Source organism: Oncorhynchus masou, chromosome 1 (genome assembly GCF_036934945.1).
Source record: "Oncorhynchus masou masou isolate Uvic2021 chromosome 1, UVic_Omas_1.1, whole genome shotgun sequence".
NCBI lineage: Eukaryota > Metazoa > Chordata > Actinopteri > Salmoniformes > Salmonidae > Oncorhynchus > Oncorhynchus masou.
The window spans coordinates 6,030,936-6,053,413 of NC_088212.1; the positions used below are offsets into that span (position 1 = coordinate 6,030,936).

Here is a 22,478-nt window from a genome sequence, read left to right on the forward strand (position 1 = left end):
ACCTCCTGGTTCAGACCTCTAGGAGACATGGTGGACAAACGGTCTGTTATCAACCTCCTGGTTCAGACCTCTAGGAGACATGGTGGACAAACGGTCTGATATCAACCTCCTGGTTCAGACCTCTAGGAGACATGGTGGACAAACGGTCTGATATCAACCTCCTGGTTCAGACCTCTAGGAGACATGGTGGACAAACGGTCTGTTATCAACCTCCTGGTTCAGACCTCTAGGAGACATGGTGGACAAACGGTATGATATCAACCTCCTGGTTCAGACCTCTAGGAGACATGGTGGACAAACGGTCTGTTATCAACCTCCTGGTTCAGACCTCTAGGAGACATGGTGGACAAACGGTCTGTTATCAACCTCCTGGTTCAGACCTCTAGGAGACATGGTGGACAAACGGTCTGATATCAACCTCCTGGTTCAGACCTCTAGGAGACATGGTGGACAAACGGTCTGTTATCAACCTCCTGGTTCAGACCTCTAGGAGACATGGTGGACAAACGGTCTGATATCAACCTCCTGGTTCAGACCTCTAGGAGACATGGTGGACAAACGGTCAGATATCAACCTCCTGGTTCAGACCTCTAGGAGACATGGTGGACAAACGGTCTGATATCAACCTCCTGGTTCAGACCTCTAGGAGACATGGTGGACAAACGGTCAGATATCAACCTCCTGGTTCAGACCTCTAGGAGACATGGTGGACAAACGGTATGATATCAACCTCCTGGTTCAGACCTCTAGGAGACATGGTGGACAAACTGTCTGATATCAACCTCCTGGTTCAGACCTCTAGGAGACATGGTGGACAAACGGTATGATATCAACCTCCTGGTTCAGACCTCTAGGAGACATGGTGGACAAACGGTATGATATCAACCTCCTGGTTCAGACCTCTAGGAGACATGGTGGACAAACGGTATGATATCAACCTCCTGGTTCAGACCTCTAGGAGACATGGTGGACAAACGGTCTGATATCAACCTCCTGGTTCAGACCTCTAGGAGACATGGTGGACAAACGGTATGATATCAACCTCCTGGTTCAGACCTCTAGGAGACATGGTGGACAAACGGTATGATATCAACCTCCTGGTTCAGACCTCTAGGAGACATGGTGGACAAACGGTCTGATATCAACCTCCTGGTTCAGACCTCTAGGAGACATGGTGGACAAACGGTCAGACCTCTAGGAGACATGATATCAACCTCTGGTTCAGACCTCTAGGAGACATGGTGGACAAACGGTATGATATCAACCTCCTGGTTCAGACCTCTAGGAGACATGGTGGACAAACGGTCTGATATCAACCTCCTGGTTCAGACCTCTAGGAGACATGGTGGACAAACGGTCTGATATCAACCTCCTGGTTCAGACCTCTAGGAGACATGGTGGACAAACGGTCTGATATCAACCTCCTGGTTCAGACCTCTAGGAGACATGGTGGACAAACGGTCTGTTATCAACCTCCTGGTTCAGACCTCTAGGAGACATGGTGGACAAACGGTATGATATCAACCTCCTGGTTCAGACCTCTAGGAGACATGGTGGACAAACGGTCTGATATCAACCTCCTGGTTCAGACCTCTAGGAGACATGGTGGACAAACGGTCTGTTATCAACCTCCTGGTTCAGACCTCTAGGAGACATGGTGGACAAACAACCTCCTGTCTGTTCAGACCTCTAGGAGACATGGTGGACAAACGGTCCAACCTCCTGGTTCAGACCTCTAGGAGACATGGTGGACAAACGGTCTGTTATCAACCTCCTGGTTCAGACCTCTAGGAGACATGGTGGACAAACGGTCTGACATGGACCTGGACATGGTGGACAAACGGTCTGATATCAACCTCCTGGTTCAGACCTCTAGGAGACATGGTGGACAAACGGTCTGTTATCAACCTCCTGGTTCAGACCTTAGGAGACATGACAAACGGTCTGATATCTCAAGGTTCAGACATGGTGGACAAACGGTCTGTTATCAACCTCCTGGTTCAGACCTCTAGGAGACATGGTGGACAAACGGTATGATATCAACCTCCTGGTTCAGACCTCTAGGAGACATGGTGGACAAACGGTCTGTTATCAACCTCCTGGTTCAGACCTCTAGGAGACATGGTGGACAAACGGTCTGATATCAACCTCCTGGTTCAGACCTCTAGGAGACATGGTGGACAAACGGTATGATATCAACCTCCTGGTTCAGACCTCTAGGAGACATGGTGGACAAACGGTATGATATCAACCTCCTGGTTCAGACCTCTAGGAGACATGGTGGACAAACGGTCTGATATCAACCTCCTGGTTCAGACCTCTAGGAGACATGGTGGACAAACGGTATGATATCAACCTCCTGGTTCAGACCTCTAGGAGACATGGTGGACAAACGGTATGATATCAACCTCCTGGTTCAGACCTCTAGGAGACATGGTGGACAAACGGTCTGGAGACATGGTATCAACCTCCTGGTTCAGACCTCTAGGAGACATGGTGGACAAACGGTCTGATATCAACCTCCTGGTTCAGACCTCTAGGAGACATGGTGGACAAACGGTATGATATCAACCTCCTGGTTCAGACCTCTAGGAGACATGGTGGACAAACGGTATGATATCAACCTCCTGGTTCAGACCTCTAGGAGACATGGTGGACAAACGGTCTGATATCAACCTCCTGGTTCAGACCTCTAGGAGACATGGTGGACAAACGGTCTGATATCAACCTCCTGGTTCAGACCTCTAGGAGACATGGTGGACAAACGGTATGATATCAACCTCCTGGTTCAGACCTCTAGGAGACATGGTGGACAAACGGTCTGTTATCAACCTCCTGGTTCAGACCTCTAGGAGACATGGTGGACAAACGGTCTGATATCAACCTCCTGGTTCAGACCTCTATGAGACATGGTGGACAAACGGTCTGTTATCAACCTCCTGGTTCAGACCTCTAGGAGACATGGTGGACAAACGGTCTGATATCAACCTCCTGGTTCAGACCTCTAGGAGACATGGTGGACAAACGGTATGATATCAACCTCCTGGTTCAGACCTCTAGGAGACAGGAGACAAACGGTCTGGTGGAGACAAACAAACGGTCTGATATCAACCTCCTGGTTCAGACCTCTAGGAGACATGGTGGACAAACGGTCTGTTATCAACCTCCTGGTTCAGACCTCTATGAGACATGGTGGACAAACGGTCTGATATCAACCTCCTGGTTCAGACCTCTAGGAGACATGGTGGACAAACGGTCTGATATCAACCTCCTGGTTCAGACCTCTAGGAGACATGGTGGACAAACGGTCTGTTATCAACCTCCTGGTTCAGACCTCTAGGAGACATGGTGGACAAACGGTCTGTTATCAACCTCCTGGTTCAGACCTCTAGGAGACATGGTGGACAAACGGTATGATATCAACCTCCTGGTTCAGACCTCTAGGAGACATGGTGGACAAACGGTCAACCTCCTGGTATCAACCTCCTGGTTCAGACCTCTAGGAGACATGGTGGACAAACGGTATGATATCAACCTCCTGGTTCAGACCTCTAGGAGACATGGTGGACAAACGGTCTGTTATCAACCTCCTGGTTCAGACCTCTAGGAGACATGGTGGACAAACGGTCTGATATCAACCTCCTGGTTCAGACCTCTAGGAGACATGGTGGACTAACGGTCTGTTATCAACCTCCTGGTTCAGACCTCTAGGAGACATGGTGGACAAACGGTCTGTTATCAACCTCCTGGTTCAGACCTCTAGGAGACATGGTGGACAAACGGTCTGTTATCAACCTCCTGGTTCAGACCTCTAGGAGACATGGTGGACAAACGGTCTGATATCAACCTCCTGGTTCAGACCTCTAGGAGACATGGTGGACAAACGGTATGATATCAACCTCCTGGTTCAGACCTCTAGGAGACATGGTGGACAAACGGTCTGTTATCAACCTCCTGGTTCAGACCTCTAGGAGACATGGTGGACAAACGGTCAGATATCAACCTCCTGGTTCAGACCTCTAGGAGACATGGTGGACAAATGGTCTGATATCAACCTCCTGGTTCAGACCTCTAGGAGACATGGTGGACAAACGGTTTGATATCAACCTCCTGGTTCAGACCTCTAGGAGACATGGTGGACAAATGGTCTGATATCAACCTCCTGGTTCAGACCTCTAGGAGACATGGTGGACAAACGGTTTGATATCAACCTCCTGGTTCAGACCTCTAGGAGACATGGTGGACAAATGGTCTGATATCAACCTCCTGGTTCAGACCTCTAGGAGACATGGTGGACAAATGGTCAGATATCAACCTCCTGGTTCAGACCTCTAGGAGACATGGTGGACAAACGGTCTGATATCAACCTCCTGGTTCAGACCTCTAGGAGACATGGTGGACAAACGGTATGATATCAACCTCCTGGTTCAGACCTCTAGGAGACATGGTGGACAAACGGTCAGATATCAACCTCCTGGTTCAGACCTCTAGGAGACATGGTGGACAAACGGTCAGATATCAACCTCCTGGTTCAGACCTCTAGGAGACATGGTGGACAAACGGTCAGATATCAACCTCCTGGTTCAGACCTCTAGGAGACATGGTGGACAAACGGTCAGATATCAACCTCCTGGTTCAGACCTCTAGGAGACATGGTGGACAAAAACGGTCAGATATCAACCTCCTGGTTCAGACCTCTAGGAGACATGGTGGACAAATGGTCTGATATCAACCTCCTGGTTCAGACCTCTAGGAGACATGGTGGACAAACGGTTTGATATCAACCTCCTGGTTCAGACCTCTAGGAGACATGGTGGACAAACGGTCTGTTATCAACCTCCTGGTTCAGACCTCTAGGAGACATGGTGGACAAACGGTCTGTTATCAACCTCCTGGTTCAGACCTCTAGGAGACATGGTGGACAAATGGTCAGATATCAACCTCCTGGTTCAGACCTCTAGGAGACATGGTGGACAAACGGTCTGATATCAACCTCCTGGTTCAGACCTCTAGGAGACATGGTGGACAAACGGTATGATATCAACCTCCTGGTTCAGACCTCTAGGAGACATGGTGGACAAACGGTATGATATCAACCTCCTGGTTCAGACCTCTAGGAGACATGGTGGACAAACGGTCAGATATCAACCTCCTGGTTCAGACCTCTAGGAGACATGGTGGACAAACGGTCTGATATCAACCTCCTGGTTCAGACCTCTAGGAGACATGGTGGACAAACGGTATGATATCAACCTCCTGGTTCAGACCTCTAGGAGACATGGTGGACAAACGGTCTGATATCAACCTCCTGGTTCAGACCTCTAGGAGACATGGTGGACAAACGGTATGATATCAACCTCCTGGTTCAGACCTCTAGGAGACATGGTGGACAAACGGTATGATATCAACCTCCTGGTTCAGACCTCTAGGAGACATGGTGGACAAACGGTCAGATATCAACCTCCTGGTTCAGACCTCTAGGAGACATGGTGGACAAACGGTCTGATATCAACCTCCTGGTTCAGACCTCTAGGAGACATGGTGGACAAACGGTCAGATATCAACCTCCTGGTTCAGACCTCTAGGAGACATGGTGGACAAACGGTCTGATATCAACCTCCTGGTTCAGACCTCTAGGAGACATGGTGGACAAACGGTATGATATCAACCTCCTGGTTCAGACCTCTAGGAGACATGGTGGACAAACGGTCTGTTATCAACCTCCTGGTTCAGACCTCTAGGAGACATGGTGGACAAACGGTCAGATATCAAACTCCTGGTTCAGACCTCTAGGAGACATGGTGGACAAACGGTCTGTTATCAACCTCCTGGTTCAGACCTCTAGGAGACATGGTGGACAAACGGTCTGTTATCAACCTCCTGGTTCAGACCTCTAGGAGACATGGTGGACAAACGGTATGATATCAACCTCCTGGTTCAGACCTCTAGGAGACATGGTGGACAAACGGTATGATATCAACCTCCTGGTTCAGACCTCTAGGAGACATGGTGGACAAACGGTCAGACCGTGGTGGATCAACCTCCTGGTTCAGACCTCTAGGAGACATGGTGGACAAACGGTCTGATATCAACCTCCTGGTTCAGACCTCTAGGAGACATGGTGGACAAACGGTATGATATCAACCTCCTGGTTCAGACCTCTAGGAGACATGGTGGACAAACGGTATGATATCAACCTCCTGGTTCAGACCTCTAGGAGACATGGTGGACAAACGGTCTGTTATCAACCTCCTGGTTCAGACCTCTAGGAGACATGGTGGACAAACGGTATGATATCAACCTCCTGGTTCAGACCTCTAGGAGACATGGTGGACAAACGGTCTGATATCAACCTCCTGGTTCAGACCTCTAGGAGACATGGTGGACAAACGGTCTGTTATCAACCTCCTGGTTCAGACCTCTAGGAGACATGGTGGACAAACGGTCTGATATCAACCTCCTGGTTCAGACCTCTAGGAGACATGGTGGACAAATGGTATGATATCAACCTCCTGGTTCAGACCTCTAGGAGACATGGTGGACAAATGGTCTGATACCAACCTCCTGGTTCAGACCTCTAGGAGACATGGTGGACAAACGGTATGATATCAACCTCCTGGTTCAGACCTCTAGGAGACATGGTGGACAAACAGTATGATATCAACCTCCTGGTTCAGACCTCTAGGAGACATGGTGGACAAACGGTCTGTTATCAACCTACTGGTTCAGACCTCTAGGAGACATGGTGGACAAACGGTATGATATCAACCTCCTGGTTCAGACCTCTAGGAGACATGGTGGACAAACGGTATGATATCAACCTCCTGGTTCAGACCTCTAGGAGACATGGTGGACAAATGGTCTGATATCAACCTCCTGGTTCAGACCTCTAGGAGACATGGTGGACAAACGGTATGATATCAACCTCCTGGTTCAGACCTCTAGGAGACATGGTGGACAAACGGTATGATATCAACCTCCTGGTTCAGACCTCTAGGAGACATGGTGGACAAACGGTCTGTTATCAACCTCCTGGTTCAGACCTCTAGGAGACATGGTGGACAAACGGTCTGATATCAACCTCCTGGTTCAGACCTCTAGGAGACATGGTGGACAAACGGTATGATATCAACCTCCTGGTTCAGACCTCTAGGAGACATGGTGGACAAACGGTCTGTTATCAACCTCCTGGTTCAGACCTCTAGGAGACATGGTGGACAAACGGTATGATATCAACCTCCAGACCTGGTGGTGGACAAACGGTATGACAACCTCCTGGTTCAGACCTCTAGGAGACATGGTGGACAAACGGTATGATATCAACCTCCTGGTTCAGACCTCTAGGAGACATGGTGGACAAACGGTCTGATATCAACCTCCTGGTTCAGACCTCTAGGAGACATGGTGGACAAACGGTATGATATCAACCTCCTGGTTCAGACCTCTAGGAGACATGGTGGACAAACGGTCTGATATCAACCTCCTGGTTCAGACCTCTAGGAGACATGGTGGACAAACGGTATGATATCAACCTCCTGGTTCAGACCTCTAGGAGACATGGTGGACAAACGGTCTGATATCAACCTCCTGGTTCAGACCTCTAGGAGACATGGTGGACAAACGGTCTGATATCAACCTCCTGGTTCAGACCTCTAGGAGACATGGTGGACAAACGGTATGATATCAACCTCCTGGTTCAGACCTCTAGGAGACATGGTGGACAAACGGTCTGTTATCAACCTCCTGGTTCAGACCTCTATGAGACATGGTGGACAAACGGTCAGATATCAACCTCCTGGTTCAGACCTCTAGGAGACATGGTGGACAAACGGTATGATATCAACCTCCTGGTTCAGACCTCTAGGAGACATGGTGGACAAACGGTCTGTTATCAACCTCCTGGTTCAGACCTCTAGGAGACATGGTGGACAAACGGTCTGATATCAACCTCCTGGTTCAGACCTCTAGGAGACATGGTGGACAAACGGTATGATATCAACCTCCTGGTTCAGACCTCTAGGAGACATGGTGGACAAACGGTCTGATATCAACCTCCTGGTTCAGACCTCTAGGAGACATGGTGGACAAACGGTATGATATCAACCTCCTGGTTCAGACCTCTAGGAGACATGGTGGACAAACGGTCTGTTATCAACCTCCTGGTTCAGACCTCTAGGAGACATGGTGGACAAACGGTCTGATATCAACCTCCTGGTTCAGACCTCTAGGAGACATGGTGGACAAACGGTATGATATCAACCTCCTGGTTCAGACCTCTAGGAGACATGGTGGACAAACGGTATGATATCAACCTCCTGGTTCAGACCTCTAGGAGACATGGTGGACAAACGGTCTGTTATCAACCTCCTGGTTCAGACCTCTAGGAGACATGGTGGACAAACGGTCCATGATATCAACCTCCTGGTTCAAAGACGGTATGGTCTGATATCAACCTCCTGGTTCAGACCTCTAGGAGACATGGTGGACAAACGGTATGATATCAACCTCCTGGTTCAGACCTCTAGGAGACATGGTGGACAAACGGTCTGTTATCAACCTCCTGGTTCAGACCTCTAGGAGACATGGTGGACAAACGGTATGATATCAACCTCCTGGTTCAGACCTCTAGGAGACATGGTGGACAAACGGTATGATATCAACCTCCTGGTTCAGACCTCTAGGAGACATGGTGGACAAATGGTCTGATATCAACCTCCTGGTTCAGACCTCTAGGAGACATGGTGGACAAACGGTCTGATATCAACCTCCTGGTTCAGACCTCTAGGAGACATGGTGGACAAACGGTCTGTTATCAACCTCCATGGTTCAGAGACCTCTAGGAGACATGGTGGACAAAGACCTCTAGTGGTGGACTGTTATCAACCTCCTGGTTCAGACCTCTAGGAGACATGGTGGACAAACGGTATGATATCAACCTACTGGTTCAGACCTCTAGGAGACATGGTGGACAAACGGTATGATATCAACCTCCTGGTTCAGACCTCTAGGAGACATGGTGGACAAACGGTCTGATATCAACCTCCTGGTTCAGACCTCTAGGAGACATGGTGGACAAACGGTCTGACGGTTCAGACCTGATATCAACCTCCTGGTTCAGACCTCTAGGAGACATGGTGGACAAACGGTATGATATCAACCTCCTGGTTCAGACCTCTAGGAGACATGGTGGACAAACGGTCAACCTCCTGGTTCAGACCTCTAGGAGACATGGTGGACAAACGGTATGATATCAACCTCCTGGTTCAGACCTCTAGGAGACATGGTGGACAAACGGTCTGATATCAACCTCCTGGTTCAGACCTCTAGGAGACATGGTGGACAAACGGTATGATATCAACCTCCTGGTTCAGACCTCTAGGAGACATGGTGGACAAACGGTCTGATATCAACCTCCTGGTTCAGACCTCTAGGAGACATGGTGGACAAACGGTATGATATCAACCTCCATGGTTCAGACCTCTAGGAGACATGGTGGACAAACGGTATGATATCAACCTCCTGGTTCAGACCTCTAGGAGACATGGTGGACAAACGGTCTGATATCAACCTCCTGGTTCAGACCTCTAGGAGACATGGTGGACAAACGGTCAGATATCAACCTCCTGGTTCAGACCTCTAGGAGACATGGTGGACAAACGGTATGATATCAACCTCCTGGTTCAGACCTCTAGGAGACATGGTGGACAAACGGTCTGTTATCAACCTCCTGGTTCAGACCTCTAGGAGACATGGTGGACAAACGGTCTGATATCAACCTCCTGGTTCAGACCTCTAGGAGACATGGTGGACAAACGGTCTGATATCAACCTCCTGGTTCAGACCTCTAGGAGACATGGTGGACAAACGGTCTGTTATCAACCTCCTGGTTCAGACCTCTAGGAGACATGGTGGACAAACGGTATGATATCAACCTCCTGGTTCAGACCTCTAGGAGACATGGTGGACAAACGGTCTGTTATCAACCTCCTGGTTCAGACCTCTAGGAGACATGGTGGACAAACGGTCTGTTATCAACCTCCTGGTTCAGACCTCTAGGAGACATGGTGGACAAACGGTCTGTTATCAACCTCCTGGTTCAGACCTCTAGGAGACATGGTGGTGGACAAACGGTCTGTTATCAACCTCCTGGTTCAGACCTCTAGGAGACATGGTGGACAAACGGTCTGATATCAACCTCCTGGTTCCCTCTAGGAGTTGGACAAACGGTATGACCAACCTCCTGGTTCAGACCTCTAGGAGACATGGTGGACAAACGGTCAGATATCAACCTCCTGGTTCAGACCTCTAGGAGACATGGTGGACAAACGGTCTGATATCAACCTCCTGGTTCAGACCTCTAGGAGACATGGTGGACAAACGGTCAGATATCAACCTCCTGGTTCAGACCTCTAGGAGACATGGTGGACAAACGGTATCAACCTCCTGATATCAACCTCCTGGTTCAGACCTCTAGGAGACATGGTGGACAAACTGTCTGATATCAACCTCCTCTAGGAGTGGTGGACAGACCTCTAGGAGACATGGTGGACAAACGGTATGATATCAACCTCCTGGTTCAGACCTCTAGGAGACATGGTGGACAAATGGTGGGTTCAGACCTCTAGGACAAAAACGGTCTGATATCAACCTCCTGGTTCAGACCTCTAGGAGACATGGTGGACAAACGGTCTGATATCAACCTCCTGGTTCAGACCTCTAGGAGACATGGTGGACAAACGGTCTGTTATCAACCTCCTGGTTCAGACCTCTAGGAGACATGGTGGACAAACGGTCTGTTATCAACCTCCTGGTTCAGACCTCTAGGAGACATGGTGGACAAACGGTATGATATCAACCTACTGGTTCAGACCTCTAGGAGACATGGTGGACAAACGGTATGATATCAACCTCCTGGTTCAGACCTCTAGGAGACATGGTGGACAAACGGTCTGATATCAACCTCCTGGTTCAGACCTCTAGGAGACATGGTGGACAAACGGTATGATATCAACCTCCTGGTTCAGACCTCTAGGAGACATGGTGGACAAACGGTATGATATCAACCTCCTGGTTCAAACGGTATGATATCAACCTCCTGGTTCAGACCTCTAGGAGACATGGTGGACAAACGGACAACCTCCTGGTTCAGACCTCTAGGAGACATGGTGGACAAACGGTCTGATATCAACCTCCTGGTATGATATCAACCTCCTGGTTCAGACCTCTAGGAGACATGGTGGACAAACGGTCTGATATCAACCTCCTGGTTCAGACCTCTAGGAGACATGGTGGACAAACGGTATGATATCAACCTCCTGGTTCAGACCTCTAGGAGACATGGTGGACAAACGGTCTGATATCAACCTCCTGGTTCAGACCTCTAGGAGACATGGTGGACAAACGGTATGATATCAACCTCCTGGTTCAGACCTCTAGGAGACATGGTGGACAAACGGTATGATATCAACCTCCTGGTTCAGACCTCTAGGAGACATGGTGGACAAACGGTCTGATATCAACCTCCTGGTTCAGACCTCTAGGAGACATGGTGGACAAACGGTCAGATATCAACCTCCTGGTTCAGACCTCTAGGAGACATGGTGGACAAACGGTATGATATCAACCTCCTGGTTCAGACCTCTAGGAGACATGGTGGACAAACGGTCTGTTATCAACCTCCTGGTTCAGACCTCTAGGAGACATGGTGGACAAACGGTCTGATATCAACCTCCTGGTTCAGACCTCTAGGAGACATGGTGGACAAACGGTCTGATATCAACCTCCTGGTTCAGACCTCTAGGAGACATGGTGGACAAACGGTCTGTTATCAACCTCCTGGTTCAGACCTCTAGGAGACATGGTGGACAAACGGTATGATATCAACCTCCTGGTTCAGACCTCTAGGAGACATGGTGGACAAACGGTCTGTTATCAACCTCCTGGTTCAGACCTCTAGGAGACATGGTGGACAAACGGTCTGTTATCAACCTCCTGGTTCAGACCTCTAGGAGACATGGTGGACAAACGGTCTGTTATCAACCTCCTGGTTCAGACCTCTAGGAGACATGGTGGACAAACGGTCTGATATCAACCTCCTGGTTCAGACCTCTAGGAGACATGGTGGACAAACGGTCAGATATCAACCTCCTGGTTCAGACCTCTAGGAGACATGGTGGACAAACGGTCTGATATCAACCTCCTGGTTCAGACCTCTAGGAGACATGGTGGACAAACGGTCTGATATCAACCTCCTGGTTCAGACCTCTAGGAGACATGGTGGACAAACGGTCAGATATCAACCTCCTGGTTCAGACCTCTAGGAGACATGGTGGACAAACTGTCTGATATCAACCTCCTGGTTCAGACCTCTAGGAGACATGGTGGACAAACGGTATGATATCAACCTCCTGGTTCAGACCTCTAGGAGACATGGTGGACAAACGGTATGATATCAACCTCCTGGTTCAGACCTCTAGGAGACATGGTGGACAAACGGTATGATATCAACCTCCTGGTTCAGACCTCTAGGAGACATGGTGGACAAACGGTCTGATATCAACCTCCTGGTTCAGACCTCTAGGAGACATGGTGGACAAACGGTATGATATCAACCTCCTGGTTCAGACCTCTAGGAGACATGGTGGACAAACGGTATGATATCAACCTCCTGGTTCAGACCTCTAGGAGACATGGTGGACAAACGGTCTGATATCAACCTCCTGGTTCAGACCTCTAGGAGACATGGTGGACAAACGGTCAGATATCAACCTCCTGGTTCAGACCTCTAGGAGACATGGTGGACAAACGGTATGATATCAACCTCCTGGTTCAGACCTCTAGGAGACATGGTGGACAAACGGTCTGTTATCAACCTCCTGGTTCAGACCTCTAGGAGACATGGTGGACAAACGGTCTGATATCAACCTCCTGGTTCAGACCTCTAGGAGACATGGTGGACAAACGGTCTGATATCAACCTCCTGGTTCAGACCTCTAGGAGACATGGTGGACAAACGGTCTGTTATCAACCTCCTGGTTCAGACCTCTAGGAGACATGGTGGACAAACGGTATGATATCAACCTCCTGGTTCAGACCTCTAGGAGACATGGTGGACAAACGGTCTGTTATCAACCTCCTGGTTCAGACCTCTAGGAGACATGGTGGACAAACGGTCTGTTATCAACCTCCTGGTTCAGACCTCTAGGAGACATGGTGGACAAACGGTCTGTTATCAACCTCCTGGTTCAGACCTCTAGGAGACATGGTGGACAAACGGTCTGTTATCAACCTCCTGGTTCAGACCTCTAGGAGACATGGTGGACAAACGGTCTGATATCAACCTCCTGGTTCAGACCTCTAGGAGACATGGTGGACAAACGGTCAGATATCAACCTCCTGGTTCAGACCTCTAGGAGACATGGTGGACAAACGGTCTGATATCAACCTCCTGGTTCAGACCTCTAGGAGACATGGTGGACAAACGGTCAGATATCAACCTCCTGGTTCAGACCTCTAGGAGACATGGTGGACAAACGGTATGATATCAACCTCCTGGTTCAGACCTCTAGGAGACATGGTGGACAAACTGTCTGATATCAACCTCCTGGTTCAGACCTCTAGGAGACATGGTGGACAAACGGTATGATATCAACCTCCTGGTTCAGACCTCTAGGAGACATGGTGGACAAATGGTCTGATATCAACCTCCTGGTTCAGACCTCTAGGAGACATGGTGGACAAACGGTCTGATATCAACCTCCTGGTTCAGACCTCTAGGAGACATGGTGGACAAACGGTCTGTTATCAACCTCCTGGTTCAGACCTCTAGGAGACATGGTGGACAAACGGTCTGTTATCAACCTCCTGGTTCAGACCTCTAGGAGACATGGTGGACAAACGGTATGATATCAACCTACTGGTTCAGACCTCTAGGAGACATGGTGGACAAACGGTATGATATCAACCTCCTGGTTCAGACCTCTAGGAGACATGGTGGACAAACGGTCTGATATCAACCTCCTGGTTCAGACCTCTAGGAGACATGGTGGACAAACGGTATGATATCAACCTCCTGGTTCAGACCTCTAGGAGACATGGTGGACAAACGGTATGATATCAACCTCCTGGTTCAGACCTCTAGGAGACATGGTGGACAAACGGTATGATATCAACCTCCTGGTTCAGACCTCTAGGAGACATGGTGGACAAACGGTCTGATATCAACCTCCTGGTTCAGACCTCTAGGAGACATGGTGGACAAACGGTATGATATCAACCTCCTGGTTCAGACCTCTAGGAGACATGGTGGACAAACGGTCTGATATCAACCTCCTGGTTCAGACCTCTAGGAGACATGGTGGACAAACGGTATGATATCAACCTCCTGGTTCAGACCTCTAGGAGACATGGTGGACAAACGGTATGATATCAACCTCCTGGTTCAGACCTCTAGGAGACATGGTGGACAAACGGTCTGATATCAACCTCCTGGTTCAGACCTCTAGGAGACATGGTGGACAAACGGTCAGATATCAACCTCCTGGTTCAGACCTCTAGGAGACATGGTGGACAAACGGTATGATATCAACCTCCTGGTTCAGACCTCTAGGAGACATGGTGGACAAACGGTCTGTTATCAACCTCCTGGTTCAGACCTCTAGGAGACATGGTGGACAAACGGTCTGATATCAACCTCCTGGTTCAGACCTCTAGGAGACATGGTGGACAAACGGTCTGATATCAACCTCCTGGTTCAGACCTCTAGGAGACATGGTGGACAAACGGTCTGTTATCAACCTCCTGGTTCAGACCTCTAGGAGACATGGTGGACAAACGGTATGATATCAACCTCCTGGTTCAGACCTCTAGGAGACATGGTGGACAAACGGTATGATATCAACCTCCTGGTTCAGACCTCTAGGAGACATGGTGGACAAACGGTATGATATCAACCTCCTGGTTCAGACCTCTAGGAGACATGGTGGACAAACGGTCTGTTATCAACCTCCTGGTTCAGACCTCTAGGAGACATGGTGGACAAACGGTATGATATCAACCTCCTGGTTCAGACCTCTAGGAGACATGGTGGACAAACGGTCTGTTATCAACCTCCTGGTTCAGACCTCTAGGAGACATGGTGGACAAACGGTATGATATCAACCTCCTGGTTCAGACCTCTAGGAGACATGGTGGACAAACGGTCTCTTATCAACCTCCTGGTTCAGACCTCTAGGAGACATGGTGGACAAACGGTCTGCTATCAACCTCCTGGTTCAGACCTCTAGGAGACATGGTGGACAAACGGTCTGTTATCAACCTCCTGGTTCAGACCTCTAGGAGACATGGTGGACAAACGGTATGATATCAACCTCCTGGTTCAGACCTCTAGGAGACATGGTGGACAAACGGTATGATATCAACCTCCTGGTCCAGACCTCTAGGAGACATGGTGGACAAACGGTCAGATATCAACCTCCTGGATCAGACCTCTAGGAGACATGGTGGACAAACGGTCAGATATCAACCTCCTGGTTCAGACCTCTAGGAGACATGGTGGACAAACGGTCTGTTATCAACCTCCTGGTTCAGACCTCTAGGAGACATGGTGGACAAACGGTATGATATCAACCTCCTGGTTCAGACCTCTAGGAGACATGTTGGACTAATGGTCTGATATCAACCTCCTGGTTCAGACCTCTAGGAGACATGGTGGACAAACGGTCAGATATCAACCTCCTGGTTCAGACCTCTAGGAGACATGGTGGACAAACGGTCAGATATCAACCTCCTGGTTCAGACCTCTAGGAGACATGGTGGACAAACGGTATGATATCAACCTCCTGGTTCAGACCTCTAGGAGACATGGTGGACAAACGGTCTGTTATCAACCTCCTGGTTCAGACCTCTAGGAGACATGGTGGACAAACGGTCAGATACCAACCTCCTGGTTCAGACCTCTAGGAGACATGGTGGACAAACGGTCTGTTATCAACCTCCTGGTTCAGACCTCTAGGAGACATGGTGGACAAACGGTATGATATCAACCTCCTGGTCCAGACCTCTAGGAGACATGGTGGACAAACGGTCAGATATCAACCTCCTGGTTCAGACCTCTAGGAGACATGGTGGACAAACGGTATGATATCAACCTCCTGGTTCAGACCTCTAGGAGACATGGTGGACAAACGGTATGAGATATCAACCTCCTGGTCCAGACCTCTAGGAGACATGGTGGACAAACGGTCAGATATCAACCTCCTGGTTCAGACCTCTAGGAGACATGGTGGACAAACGGTCAGATATCAACCTCCTGGTTCAGACCTCTAGGAGACATGGTGGACAAACGGTCTGTTATCAACCTCCTGGTTCAGACCTCTAGGAGACATGGTGGACAAACGGTATGATATCAACCTCCTGGTTCAGACCTCTAGGAGACATGTTGGACTAATGGTCTGATATCAACCTCCTGGTTCAGACCTCTAGGAGACATGGTGGACAAACGGTCAGATATCAACCTCCTGGTTCAGACCTCTAGGAGACATGGTGGACAAACGGTCAGATACCAACCTCCTGGTTCAGACCTCTAGGAGACATGGTGGACAAACGGTCTGTTATCAACCTCCTGGTTCAGACCTCTAGGAGACATGGTGGACAAACGGTCAGATACCAACCTCCTGGTTCAGACCTCTAGGAGACATGGTGGACAAACGGTCTGTTATCAACCTCCTGGTTCAGACCTCTAGGAGACATGGTGGACAAACGGTCTGTTATCAACCTCCTGGTTCAGACCTCTAGGAGACATGGTGGACAAACGGTATGATATCAACCTCCTGGTTCAGACCTCTAGGAGACATGGTGGACAAACGGTCTGTTATCAACCTCCTGGTTCAGACCTCTAGGAGACATGGTGGACAAACGGTATGATATCAACCTCCTGGTTCAGACCTCTAGGAGACATGGTGGACAAACGGTCTGTTATCAACCTCCTGGTTCAGACCTCTAGGAGACATGGTGGACAAACGGTATGATATCAACCTCCTGGTTCAGACCTCTAGGAGACATGGTGGACAAACGGTATGATATCAACCTCCTGGTTCAGACCTCTAGGAGACATGGTGGACAAACGGTCTGATATCAACCTCCTGGTTCAGACCTCTAGGAGACATGGTGGACAAACGGTCTGTTATCAACCTCCTGGTTCAGACCTCTAGGAGACATGGTGGACAAATGGTCTGATATCAACCTCCTGGTTCAGACCTCTAGGAGACATGGTGGACAAACGGTATGATATCAACCTCCTGGTTCAGACCTCTAGGAGACATGGTGGACAAACAGTCAGATATCAACCTCCTGGTTCAGACCTCTAGGAGACATGGTGGACAAACGGTCTGTTATCAACCTCCTGGTTCAGACCTCTAGGAGACATGGTGGACAAACGGTCAGATATCAACCTCCTGGTTCAGACCTCTAGGAGACATGGTGGACAAACGGTCTGTTATCAACCTCCTGGTTCAGACCTCTAGGAGACATGGTGGACAAACGGTTTGATATCAACCTCCTGGTTCAGACCTCTAGGAGACATGGTGGACAAACGGTATGATATCAACCTCCTGGTTCAGACCTCTAGGAGACATGGTGGACAAACGGTCTGTTATCAACCTCCTGGTTCAGACCTCTAGGAGACATGGTGGACAAACGGTATGATATCAACCTCCTGGTTCAGACCTCTAGGAGACATGGTGGACAAACGGTATGATATCAACCTCCTGGTTCAGACCTCTAGGAGACATGGTGGACAAACGGTCTGTTATCAACCTCCTGGTTCAGACCTCTAGGAGACATGGTGGACAAACGGTCTGTTATCAACCTCCTGGTTCAGACCTCTAGGAGACATGGTGGACAAACGGTATGATATCAACCTCCTGGTTCAGACCTCTAGGAGACATGGTGGACAAACGGTATGATATCAACCTCCTGGTTCAGACCTCTAGGAGACATGGTGGACAAACGGTATGATATCAACCTCCTGGTTCAGACCTCTAGGAGACATGGTGGACAAACGGTATGATATCAACCTCCTGGTTCAGACCTCTAGGAGACATGGTGGACAAACGGTTTGATATCAACCTCCTGGTTCAGACCTCTAGGAGACATGGTGGACAAACGGTTTGATATCAACCTACTGGCTCAGACCTCTAGGAGACATGGTGGACAAACGGGGATTCCAATACAATTCTTTTCTCAGTAATAGATGATCAGTATCTCCACGTCTCCAAGGAGTCTTAACATGTTCCATACCAATGTATCTCAAAGAGCTGATGTTGTGACGAGCCTCCATGAAATACGCAGCCACAGGGTTTCTCTGGTCAAGGCTCCTGATATTACTCTTGTGTTCTGCTATTTTTCAGAGCTCGTTATGGTTTTTTCTTCTACATAGCATAGACCACAAATACACTCGATCAGGTGAATCACATGTTTTGTTTTGTGGAACATGTAATGATGCCCCTTTAATTAATGGTCTGGTCTGTAATATGATGATTGAACTCATTTACGTTTATTTGTAAAGTTACACTGGGTACATTGTACCACATCTGTAATTACCGTCTGGCGTCCATCTGTCTGTCTAGGAAGGTGGCACCTGTGGTAGATCAGATCTCACCGATCTAGAAGAAAAAATAAATGCACACCTATTAAGACGAGGTGCTGGCTAGTGGAGTGGAAAACTTGAAAATAAAAGAGAGCCGCACATTCTAGGAGCTCAAATGCAAAAATGTAATTACCAACGTTTCGACAGCCAATACCCTGATGAAGACAGCCTGGCTGTCGAAACGTTGGTAATTCCATTTTTGCATCTGAGCTCCTAGAGTGTGCGGCTCTCTTTTATTTTCAAGATCAGACCTCACCACCATTTGACCGTCAGGCTGGCAATCGACCAATGATTTTTTTCATTTGTTGTCAAAAGGCTCTTGAATGATGGGAGAAAGACGTCTGTTGAATGAATTATTTTTTACAGCTCAGATAGAAGTCGGTCTAACCTACTTTGGTCTAACACAGGGCTTGTCCAATCCTGGTCCTGGAGAGTCGAAACACTTCGGGTTTTCATTCTATCCTTCTTATCAAGGACGAATTCAGACCTGAGACACCATTGAGTGTCTGTGGTAGATCAGACCTCACCACCAGTTGACTGATGTTGGAGAGGGTGTCTGAAGACAACCCCCTGGGGATTCTTCAAATGCCTTTTCCAGTTGTGGGTCAGTGATCAAGATGTACCAGTGTTTTGTAATCAAATCATATCAAATCACATTTTATTTGTCACATACACATGGTTAGCAGACGTTAATGCGAGTGTAGCGAAATGCTTGTGCTTCTAGTTCTGACAATGCAGTAATAACCAACAAGTAATCTAACTAACATCTTATACACAGTGTAAGGGGATAAAGAATATGTACATAAAGATATATGAATGAGTGATGGTGCAGAGCAGCATAGGCAAGATACAGTAGATGGTATCGAGTACAGTATGTAATGATGTGGTTGAACGGTTTGCCAAGTGGGGAGCATTGAAGAAGCATTGAACTCGTTGGTCAGGAGCTCCGGGTGGTTTGGTCGTGAGGAGAGAGAGAGAGAGAGAGAGAGAGAGAGAGAGAGAGAGAGAGAGAGAGAGAGAGAGAGAGAGAGAGAGAGAGAGAGAGAGAGAGAGAGAGAGAGAGAGAGAGAGAGAGAGAGAGAGAGAGAGAGAGAGAGAGAGAGAGAGAGAGAGAGAGAGAGAGAGAGAGAGAGAGAGAGAGAGAGAGAGAGAGAGAGAGAGAGAGAGAGAGACAGAGAGAGAGAGAGAGAGAGAGAGAGAGAGAGAGAGAGAGAGAGAGAGAGAGAGAGAGAGAGAGAGAGAGAGAGAGAGAGAGAGAGAGAGAGAGAGAGAGAGAGAGAGAGAAGTCACATGTCTACTGTTTGCTGGTGCTTCTGTCCCCAACCAAGGAGGGCCTACAGCAGCAACTAGATATTCTGCACAGATTCTGTCAGACCTGGGACCTGACAGTACATCTCAGTAAGACAAAAATAATTAAAAAAAAAAGGTCCAGTTGCCAGAACGACAAATACATTCCATCTAGGCTCAAAACCGATGGGGCTCTGCCACTCCCCAAACAAGAATTCCCAAAATGGGAAAAACACCAAATTGAGACTCTGCAAAAATATCCTCAGTGTACAACGTTACACACTAAATAATGCAGAGCAGAGCAGAATTAGGCCGATACTCCCTAATTATAAAAGGAAAGAGACGTTAAATTCTACAACCAACTGAAAGGAAGCGATTCCCAAACCTTCCATAACAAAGCCATCACCTACAGAAAGCCATCACCTACAGAGAGATGAACCTGGAGAAGAGTCCCCAAAACAAGCTGGTCCTGGTGCTCTGTTCACAAACACAAACAGACAGTGTAACTGCTAATTGTTTTTGTTTATTTCACTTTAGTTTATTTTCCATTATGTTTCACATGCCAATAGAGTCCTTAAATTTAATTAGAGAGAGAGAGAGAGAGACACATAGAGAGAGAGAGAGAGATCTATCGGGAATATATGTCATGTAAATATAATATGTCCCTACCCCACATGCTGGACGGACCTCCAGGAGGATTGTCCTGTTAAATGTCAGTTAGGTTATGTCAAATCAAAACAGGTGTAGTAGACCTCACAGTGAAATGCTGAATACAACAGGTGCAGTAGACCTCACAGTGAAATGCTGAATACAACAGGTGTAGTAGACCTCACAGTGAAATGCTGAATACAACAGGTGTAGTAGACCTCACAGTGAAATGCTGAATACAACAGGTGCAGTAGACCTTACAGTGAAATGCTGAATACAACAGGTGTAGTAGACCTCACAGTGAAATGCTGAATACAACAGGTGTAGTAGACCTCACAGTGAAATGCTGAATACAACAGGTGTAGTAGACCTTACAGTGAAATGCTGAATACAACAGGTGTAGTAGACCTTACAGTGAAATGCTGAATACAACAGGTGTAGTAGACCTTACAGTGAAATGATGAATACAACAGGTGTAGTAGACCTTACAGTGAAATGCTGAATACAACAGGTGTAGTAGACCTTACAGTGAAATGCTGAATACAACAGGTGTAGTAGACCTTACAGTGAAATGCTGAATACAACAGGTGTAGTAGACCTTACAGTGAAATGATGAATACAACAGGTGTAGTAGACCTTACAGTGAAATGCTGAATACAACAGGTGTAGTAGACCTTACAGTGAAATGCTGAATACAACAGGTGTAGTAGACCTTACAGTGAAATGCTGAATACAACAGGTGTAGTAGACCTTACAGTGAAATGCTGAATACAACAGGTGTAGTAGACCTCACAGTGAAATGCTGAATACAACAGGTGTAGTAGACCTCACAGTGAAATGCTGAATACAACAGGTGTAGTAGACCTCACAGTGAAATGCTGAATACAACAGGTGTAGTAGACCTCACAGTGAAATGCTGAATACAACAGGTGTAGTAGACCTTACAGTGAAATGTTTACAGTCAGGTTATGTCAGTCAGCATGTCCAGTAAAACATTCAAGTCCATGTTATTGTCCAATAGTTTACCCTAAAGCTGTGACAGACTGCTTCATGACCGACTGTTGTTTGACAGACTGCTGTGTGACAGACTGCTGTTTGAGAGACTGCTGTTTGACAGACTGCTGTTTGACAGACTGCTGTGTGACAGACTGCTGTGTGACAGACTGCTGTTTGACAGACTGCTGTTTGACAGACTGCTCTGTGACAGACTGCTGTGTGACAGACTGCTGTTTGACAGACTGCTCTGTGACAGACTGCTCTGTGACAGACTGCTGTGTGACAGACTGCTGTTTGACAGACTGCTGGTTGACAGACTGCTGTTTGACAGACTGCTCTGTGACAGACTGCTGTTTGACAGACTGCTCTGTGACAGACTGCTGTGTGACAGACTGCTCTGTGACAGACTGCTGGTTGACAGACTGCTGGTTGACAGACTGCTGTTTGACAGACTGCTGTTTGACAGACTGCTGTTTGACAGACTGCTCTGTGACAGACTGTTGTTTGACAGATTGTTCTGTGACAGACTGCTGTTTGACAGACTGCTGTTTGACAGACTGTTGTTTGACAGATTGTTCTGTGACAGACTGCTGTTTGACAGACTGTTGTTTGACAGACTGCTGTTTGACAGACTGCTGTTTGACAGACTGCTGTTTGAGAGACTGCTGGTTGACAGACTGCTGTTTGACAGACTGCTGTTTGACAGACTGCTGTTTGACAGACTGCTGTTTGAGAGACTGCTGGTTGACAGACTGTTGTTTGACCAGCTGCTGTGTGACAAACTCTATTACCGTATAAGCACCTTCCCTCTGCAATGAAAAAAAAAATACAAAACCAGCGTCCTCCATATTGCTCTATCTCTTCCGATGTCCTGTCCTGCAGATTGGATGTCACATATCCC

At 48.1% G+C, this 22,478-nt stretch overlaps 1 protein-coding gene across 1 annotated transcript in view; it reads left to right on the top strand.

The window, feature by feature from the left end:
• Nucleotides 1–22,478, top strand: part of LOC135510729 (extracellular matrix organizing protein FRAS1-like) — a 408,168-nt gene that overhangs the window by 106,105 nt on the left and 279,585 nt on the right.